Source organism: Elephas maximus, chromosome X, assembly GCF_024166365.1.
Source record: "Elephas maximus indicus isolate mEleMax1 chromosome X, mEleMax1 primary haplotype, whole genome shotgun sequence".
Classification (NCBI taxonomy): Eukaryota; Metazoa; Chordata; class Mammalia; order Proboscidea; family Elephantidae; genus Elephas; species Elephas maximus.
The window spans coordinates 134,335,455-134,345,410 of NC_064846.1; positions in this window are offsets into that span (position 1 = coordinate 134,335,455).

Below are 9,956 nucleotides of genomic sequence, written 5' to 3' on the forward strand. Positions count from 1 at the left end.
CAGATGACTGCAGCCTCAGCTAACATCTTGACTGTAGCCTCATGAGAGACCCTGAGCTAGAACCACCCAGTCAAGCTGCTCCTGGATTCCTGACCCACAGAAGCTATGAGATAATAAATATGTGTTGTTTTAAGTCACTAAGTTTTGGGGTAATTTGTTATCCGCAATAGATAACTAATACAGTACAGTAACTTTACACTCTGACAGCAGCTCCAAGGGCAGAAACTCTGCTGTTCACCATTGGGAGGTGGGCATCCCCACATCCAAAAGTATATTCCAGGTGGATTAAGGAACCAAACATTAAAAACCTATAAAAGTGTTAGAAGAAAATACAAAAGAATATTTTTATGCTATTGGAGTGAGGCAAGCCTTCCTAGGCAAGACATAAAATCTAGAAGTCATGAAAAAGATTGACAGAGCTGACTATATAAAAGTAAAGCCTTGTGTATGAAAAAAAGGAATCACAAGCAATGTCTAATACAAATGACAGACGGGGAGAAAATGCGTGGAGAAGATGAAGGCAAATACCACAATGTCACATGGAAAGGGTATAAGGAGCAGGTCTTATTGGGAAAAATTTCAAGTCAATGTTCAGTAAGATGAGGCACACGGAGCCTGTGATCTCCTCAGCCCACAGAGAGAGAGCAGGGGCCGTGAATACTAAATGCATGGTGGGGTTGTGATCCAGGGGAGGGACCCTGCCCCTCCTCACTCACTTGTACTCTACCTTTTCATTGTATAAGCGTGAGTGGCTTTGCATACAGAGAATAGATAGTCAAGACTTGGGAGCAAACATGCTGGAGGAATGGGAGTCCTCAGCCCAATGCGAACTTGGGTTCAGTCACAGCCACTCATACTAGGGGGAAGACAGGGGTCCCGAGTCCCAGCAGGCACAATGAGGAGACTTCCAGAGTCATCATGGGACCATCTTGCTTGTCACTTCGCTAAATGTTTACACCATACATAACAGACAAAATATTAACTTTGCTAATAAACAAAAGTTTTTATGAGTCAATTAGAAAAAAAAGTCTAATAAAAAATAAGCAAAATATAGGAAAACAAAATACGTATGAAGAAGTACAAAAGTCTCATAAACATATGAAAAGTTGCTTAATTTCATGCAATGATAAAAGTAATGCAAAATTAAACCAAAATGAAATACTATTTTTAACTTGTTAGATTGGCAAAAAATTTTAAACAATTGACACTAACTGACGTCAGTGGGAGGTTAAATTGGTTCAGCGTTTTTTGAAAAGCAGTTTGGCAATATCTCTCACAACTCTAAGTGCATAAATCCCCTGCGCACAATACCCTCTACAGAAATCGATCTTACAGAAATACATAAAACCTTAGGGAAACATGACTTCATTCATTCAAAAAACATTTTTTGCATCCTGTTCTAGGTGTTGGAAGCTGTTCCAGGTATTGGCACTGTTCCAGGAGCTAGGGATACAGCAGTGAAAAAACAAGTCTCTGCTCATATTCTAATGGGGATGACAATTAAAAACGTGTGGGCAAATAAGGTGCTATTATACTTACCAGGGATGCTACAAGTAAGAAGACTATAAAGGGCTGATGAGGATATGGAGCAACTGGAACTCTCATACATTGCTGGTGGGCATGTTAAACACTTTGTCAGTGTCCTATAAAGTTAAATATATAATTAATATAACCAAGTAATAGCATCCCCAAAAAATGAAAACATACACCCCATGAATGTTCATAGCAGCTTTATTCATAATAGCCCAAAATAGTAAACTACCCAAAGGTCAACCCAAATGAATCAACAAATTGTGATATATCCATACAATGAAATGCTACTCAGCAATAAAAAGAAATTAACTACTGATACACACAATATGGATGAACCTCAAAAGTATTATGCTAAACAAAGTATTATGCCGTCACAAAAGAGTCCATCCTGTATGATTCCATTTATATGAAATACCAGAAAAGACCAAAATTAATCTATAGTGACAAAGAAAATCAGTGCTTGCCTGGGGCTAGAGATGGGAAGAGGGAACTGACTGCAAAGGGGGCACAAAGCAACTTTCTAGAGCGATAAAAATGTTCTATGTTTTGATTGTGGTGGTGGTTACAGAGGCACATAAGCTTGTCAAAATTCGTTAAAATGGGTATAGTATTTTACTGTATGTAAATTATAAATTGATAAAGTTTTTTGATGGATTTTTGCTATGTATGGCACAGTCCTGCCCCTGAAATCTTCTGAAACAGTAATAGCTCTTCTCTCATGGTCTGCAAATAAGGCACTAAGTTCCACGCTACAATATGAGAGAGACTCTGAGCTCCACATTCACACAGATGAGAACTGCAAGGGGACACCTGCCAGGAAGTGCTCTCTCTCTCAGGAAGTGCAATGATAGTGTTTTGATTACAGGCAGCAGCTGTGAACTGAAATGGTACTGCTCTGTGATGTTAGGGACTCAATCGCCCTAAAGTTGAATCCAAGATTTAAAAAATATGCCTCATTGTGTCTCATCCTATGACATATGTGCCTAACCAAAATTGCTATTGTTCTGGTTACTTACTGTTGTATACTGCCCCAAAACCTAGTAGTTTAGTACAACAATTTATTATTATCTCACAGTTTTATGAGTTGACTGGGCTCAGCTGAGGGGTTTTCACTCCAGACCTTTCATGTGGTTGCAGTCAGGTGTCAGTTAGGGCTGGAGTCATCTGAAGGCTTAACTGAGCTGGATGTCCAAGATGGCGCAATCACACTACTGGAATCATGTGAGCTGACTACTGGCTGGGAACTTAACTGGAACCGTTGGCTGCAGTGCCTTATATGTGGCCTTTCCATGTAGATTGGGCTTCTCACAGCATGGTGGCTGGGTTCCAAGAACCCAGTCTCAAAAGTACCCTAATAGGCCCAGGTGGAAGCTGTACTCCCACCTCATTCTATTAGTCAAAGCAGCCACAGGACCCACCCAGATTCAAGGGGTTAGAGAAATAGATTCCTCTACTGAATGGGGAGCTGGCAGGTGACATTGCAGAAAAGCATGTAAGATGTAGTTGCAACCATTTTAGAATATATAACCTATCCCAGCTATATACTGAAACCTCTTTTTTTCTTGCCCTCCAACGTAGAATTTTAAGTTGGGTTCCAACAACTTTCACGAAGGACAAAGATTTGGGAAAGACAGGATTACATTGGTGGTTAGCGTCTTATATATACATCAGCTAGTATTGTGGATTATAGAAGTTAATGTCCCCAAACATTTGTTCCCAAATATTTACTTTTCCTTCCTTTCCTTAGAGTGCTCAGTAGTATCTATCTTACTCCAGAACTCCTCTCTGCTATTAGCCTTCACCCTTAGGATCAATCTAGTTCAAAAGATATTTCTCTAGGTCATACCTGACTCTACATTCTCAGCTCCCAGCATTTCGATCTCCACTCACTTCCATGCAGGCATTTATAATGTCTAATAGAGCTGGACTGTAATGTCTCATTTCACCAATAGGTGGCAGCTTAACATCAAGTTTGACATTTTAATTTCTCTAAAATACCCTTTTTATCAGGTTTTCAAGTTTGATAATACTGGCTTCCTCTCAAACAAAGGACATCTATGACAGCTGTACTGAATGTACCAGAGGAACATAATATTTCATTCAACAGCCCAGATCTTTTTGGAGCCAGTCAACAAACCATAATGGATAAGCCACTCTGCCAAGAGCACTCTATTAAGTCCTCAAAGTGGGTCATGATAAGGAATAAATCAAGTCCCTACTTTCAAGGCATCTACAGGGTAATTTAGGACACAAGACTGATGGTGTATAATCCACTTAAATATAGCAACAGCAGGGCTCAGGTGTGGGGCAGTTGAAGACCATAATTGCCCGGGGCGGGGGGTGGGAGGAAGGAAGCAGAAGAGGGACAAAGTGGGAGAGCCAAGAAGAAACTGGTGATTGATGCCCATGGGATACAGTTGGGCAAAATGTCAGAGGGAAATGGGGGTTAAAAATAGTGAAAAGAATGTTACACGAAAAGACAGGCGTGGCTTATATGGAGGATGCGGCCCTTAATTTTGAATTATAAGATACCAGCAGGAACCTCAGAGACCATTCAGCCTCCAACTAATGACCAGTACAGCCGCTGTCAGTTAGAGGCGTGCCCAGACTAGAATGCACCGCCCTGACTTCCAGATTAGGGTTCTCTCCAAGTGTTGAGGGAGCCTGATGTAACACAGGCAAAGAAAACAATTATTAGTCAGAATTTCCGAGAGGCAATAACCTCTCCTCTTTTTTCACAGAGTACAACTCAGTTTGCCAACACCCTGAGTGACTTTGAGGAGGCTACTTCTCCTTTCTGAGACTCATCTCCTCATCTTATCAAGTGCTTACTGTATGTTTCGCACTGTTCTTAGTGCTTTATATATGCTAATTCATCTAGTCCTCACTACAGTCCTATGTGGGGCAGTGGTGGTTCAGTGATAGAATTCTCACTTTCCATATAGGGTCACTGTGAGTCAGAATTGACTCAACGGCAACAGGTTTGGATTTTTGGTTTATATGGGAGACGTAGGTTCAATTCTTAGCCAGTACAACTCATATGCAGCCACCTCCCATCTGTCAATGGAGGCTTGCATGTCGCTCTGATGCTGAACAGGTTTCAGTGGAGTTTACAGAATAAGATGGACTAAGAAGAAAGGCCTGGTGATCTACTTGTGAAAATTAGCCAATGAAAACCCTGTGGATCACAACAGATCATGGGGATGGTACAGCATTTTGTTCCATTGTTCACGGGGTCGCCATGAATCTAGGGCTGACTTGGCGGCAGCTAACAACAACAACAACACAATTCTATGAGGTAAGTACAGTTATTACTATTCCCATTTTACAGATGAAGAAACCGAGGCAGAAGGTAGTAACCTGTCCAAGGTCGAAAAGCTAGTAAGTGGTGGAGCCAGGATACAAACTGAGACTGTCTGGCTCCCAAACCAAAACCCAGTGCCGTTGAGTCGATTCCAACTCATAGCAACCCTATAGGACAGAGTAGAACTGCCCCATAGGGTTTCCAAGGCTGTAAATCTTTACGGAAGCAGACTGCCACATCTGTCTCCCACGGAGCGGCTGGTGGGTTCGAACTGCCGAACTTTTGGTTAGCAACTGAGCTCTTAACCACTGCACCATCAAGTTCGGCTCCCAATCACTAGAAAATCCTGCCCTCTCAGGTGACAGGGTTGGACTAGATGCCCTCTAAGGTCCCTTCCAGCACTGACATGTTAAGGGTCTACCCACTTGCTTCCTCTGGGTTTGGTCAGGGAGAATCCAGAGTTAAATTCTCTTAGGTAGTGACTAACGAGACTTACAGAATGTTCCCAGTGCCAAAGAGGCCACCCACGGCCCACTCACATGCTAAAATTTCAAGGGAAATTTCTTCAAGTCCCTAAGAAAATCTTCCCCAAATGGTCATGTGTCCTTCTGCTTTTTTGGCACATTTTATAACTCCAGACATCACAGATGAGGCCAATGGGGACATCAGAATCCTGAGAAGAGAAGATAATGTGAAGGGTAATGGTGAAACGTTCCTTTTGCAACCCATCCATCTCTGGTGCTGTTCCTCTCAGTTGCTGTTCTTTTGCATTGAGGGTATGCTTTTCCAAATGTGATTTTTAAACTGCAGCAGCAAGTAAGCAAAATAAACACAGAATGGTAGGCCAAGGGCCTGCACTTTCTATTCCCTCGTTACAAAGTAAAATTAGCTAGCTGGTGGCCAGGGCTGGGAGATTTATTTTGGTCTGAAGTCAACCCACAGATTAACAATATTGGCAGGAACTATACAGGAGGGGAAAATATTTTTGACAAGACTGCATATGCTTGCAGATATATCATTCCCCTCTGCGCAGCGGCCAAGGTTAAAGAGAAGGGGAGTCGGGAGTGGGCCTCGTTGTTGTCTCCTTCCTGTGAACACTCTCTCGCACACAGTGCGAGCTCACACCCTCTGGGGGCAGTTGCTCCATACTCCACAGGACAGAGGCAGTGCGGACCGGGAAGTAGACTCCAGACCTGAGACACGAGGGGCTTACTCATCTCCCCTCCTCTCCAATTCCTCCAAAGCCTGAGTTCCATTCCAAGAGTAATTCCCAGGCAACAGCTATTTCCAGATCTCAAGGACTAACTGAGGATAGTGTCACAGAAAATTATCCAAAATTGGAAATAGACAAACGAGATTACTAGGTATTCTCTCAGTGCAGTGCTAGGCTTGCACCGTTGATTGATTTCCTATTGACTGGGCTATTTTACAACTGCCTAGGGGCAAAGGTTAACTTGCAGATTTTTGTCTAGCAGAGATGCAAATAATTCCCAACCCTGCTAACATTCTTTTATGAAATTGCTTATAAATACCTAGCGCCTCACATTTTCATTGGGACCAGTTTTAACATCTTATAGGTTCCCTCATTAATTAATGAGTTAAATAAAATCTTTGACATATGGTCATTTTATATTTGCCTGCGAGTCAAGTTTATTAATCTTTTAAACATTCTACTTTAACAAAGGAATGCTTGTGTCCGTCGATGTGACTTTTTTCCCTGGCCTCCTTTTTATTCCACTCGCCCGTGGGCCAATACCCCATATTCCACAGGGTAGACTTCAGACAGTGCCCCCATAAGGGCAGGCAGGCACCCCTGTCTCCATCATGGAGCTGCAGCTGCAGATGAAACCCTTGTCATTGACCCCCTTCACCTCCACCCTCCCCTGGAGTGTGCTGAGCCTTCGAGGAGACACCCTGAGTACAGAAGAGTATCCAAGACACACAGGAATCACAGGCCCTCTCCTTACTTCTAGATAACTCATGACCTTGGGCAAAAAACCCAAACCAAACCAAACCCAGTGCCATCAAGTCGATTCTGACTGATAGCAACCATATAGGACAGAGTAGAACTGCCCCATAGAGTTTCCAAGGAGCACCTGGTGGATTCAAATTGCAGACCATTGGGTTAGCAGCTGTAGCACTTAACCACTATGCCACCAGGGTTTCCTTGGGCAAAGGAAGTTATCAATTCTTTGAGGAAGTTTTCTCATTTGGAAAATGGGAATAGTCATTTCCACATTGTGTGTATATCACAGGAGGTTTTGAAAGTGCTTCCCAAACTTTAATGTGCACACAAGTCACCTGGGGATCTTATTAAAAATGAACATTCTGATTCAGGAGGTCTGGGGTAAGGCCTGAGAGTCTGCATTTCTAAAAGGCTCCCAGGTGATGCTAACGCTGGTCTGGAGACCACTTTGAGTGGCAAGGCTGTAAGGCTCATGTGAGAGCTTGCCCTTCGAAAACCACAGGGTACAATGTAATATATACGGAGAGACCTTTGAGGAGTTAGAGTTTACACTTAGGACTCAACTCCCACAAGACATGGAGGTACGGATAAATAATAGTAACCGCCATTTCCTAAGCCTACGGTGTGCTGGGCAAGGTATTTTAAGCCTTGACATGCCTGATCTCAACTAATCTGTACAACAGACCAGCCCAGGAGGGAAGGTACAGCCATTATTCCAATTTTACCAAAAAGGCAACTGAGGCCCAGAGGGTGGAATAAGTTCCAAGGGGCCAGTCACAGAGCAGTGCTGACTTTCAGAGCCAGGTCTAGCTCAGAAGGCCACACAGTTTTCTTTCTTCACCACGACCTGGAAGGGCTGGGCTCCTTGGCCAAATGCATAGGGATTTTTGAAAGGGAGAAGGGAGAACTTGCCTCCTTACCACACAGCGCTCACTCCCCTCTATTCCCTAGAGAATTCCTCCACCGTCCCCCACTGCAGCAGTTAGAGGGAGGCAGGGAGGGCTGGACTTCCTACTAATTCCAGAGTAGACTTTCTCATTAACAACCTACTGTTTGCAAGCTTGGTCCTTGGCTCTGGAGGGGAATGGGAAGAAACACAAAGACCTCAAACAGATCCATGCCCTCAAGGCATGGATAGTAGCTGACTATCATGCCCCTGCATTGTTGCTGTTAGGTGCTGACTAGTTGGATCCCACAGGACTTCATGTACAGCACAACAAAACATTGCCCAGTTCTGCGCCATGCTCACAATCGTTATGCCTGAGCCCATCGTTGCAGCCACTGTGTCAATCCATCTTGTTGAGAGTCTTCCTCTTTTTCGCTGACCCTCTACTTTACCAAGCATGAGGTCCTTCTCCAGGGACTGGTCCCTCCTGATTACTTATCCATACATTACTGCACTACAAATTCAGGTCTTCCCTCCTAGGCCTTTTGTTTTGGAAAACCCTCTCTCCTCTAGGCACTGGGCCTTGTTTATCAGCAAGACTTTTCAGTCTGTGAAGATAACCCTTCAGAACTTTTTTTTACTGGCCTGGGAGTGGGGGAAGGACAAGGTAGGTGGCAGATGGGGGGGTGGGGAAGAGAAGGAAGTGAATGGCAATTAGAGTCTATTTCAGTTGATGGTGCACGCTCCCAGGGACCCAGGGACTGGGTGCTCCTTTGCCAAATGTAAATATCAAACCAATAAATGCTAATGTACCATGAAAAAGTGCTGATTTGGGAGAAAGTTCCAATCATTTAGAGAGCTTGTCACAGAAAGCACTTAGGTGTTCTGGCTGCATGGGGAGCTGGGGAAGGTATAAGAGGATGGAATGCATAGCTCCCTTCTGGGCCCTGGTACTGCATGGACCACCCTGGCCACCCAGCCCTGGAAGAGAGAGCCAGCGAAGAAGAGCATGGTGGGTGAGGGGGGTGGCATGTGGTAGGGGTGGGCAATAAACAGGACAAGAATAAGAAAGGGGGGTCAAGTTCCTGAACATGGAGCACCAGAAAAGAGAGACAGCAGAGAACCCTGTTATCAAGATCTCTGTGAACTTGCACTTGCTTTGGTGGGGACTTTTCCCAAGATCGTTGTCATCCTGATGGGTTTCCAAGAATGCAGTCTGGCCACATCAGCCTGCCTTCATCAACCCTGTTTCTGATTGGTGGCTCTGTTGTCTGTGTCCCATGCCAACCTGAACCCCCACCTGCACGTCAATATACTTGTCAGGATCCCCAGTCCAAAAAAAAAAAATCCCAGGCAAGGCCCCAAACCTGCCACACCTGCCCACCTCAGAGGCCTGGGAGGAGCTCTGCAAATATTTGTGAACTAGACGCAACATAAATACCTTTCAAGGGAGCTGTGAAACATAGAAAGCAGGGACACATTTTAGAGAGAAGACTCGACTCAGTTAGGACAACCGGGTTCTAGGCCTAGCTCTGCCACCTTGACCTGGGAGAAGATACCAAACCTCTCTGAGCCTTGAGGTCTTGGTTGCTTCATCTGTAGAATGGGAAAAACAATACCCACTGGGATAATTAAATAAGACAAAGATATATGTGCGAGCGCTTGGTAACCTGCAAATCTAGGAAATTGTTGCCGAGTGTTTTCAGCAGGGTAGATCGCCTGGGAGATAAGTAGCAGTGGGGGCCTCACCACAGACAGGCTGTGGCAAGGCTCCATGTGTGAGTGACTTCATGGCCCCCAACTCTCTGGATTGTCTTTCTGGCCCTAGAACACTGAGCAAACACCTTTGCCTCCCTACAGCACTGCTGCCTCTAGACATTCAGAGGGAAAACCATTCATCTGTCATTCTTAACTCCTCCACTTCTGCTCTCCTGCCCTTGCTTGAATGGAGTCCTCCATGTGCCAGACATGTAAATGATTGTACCTTCAGATGGCTCCAGCCCCAAGCATCACATCATCACCAGTCTCGAGTCTTTCCAGCTGAGGTCCCAGACATTGTGGAGCACAGACAAGCTATCCTTACTGTGCCCTGTCTGAATTCCTGACCCACAGAGTCTATGAGCATGAGAAAATGGCTGTTCGAAGTCACTAAATTTTGGGGGTAATTCATTATGTAGATATAGCAAGCAGAACAAAGTGCCATAAAAAGGTGGTTGGGAGGGAGGTCGGTCAGTTGGTAGACTCCCCCATATACATACGCAGGCTGT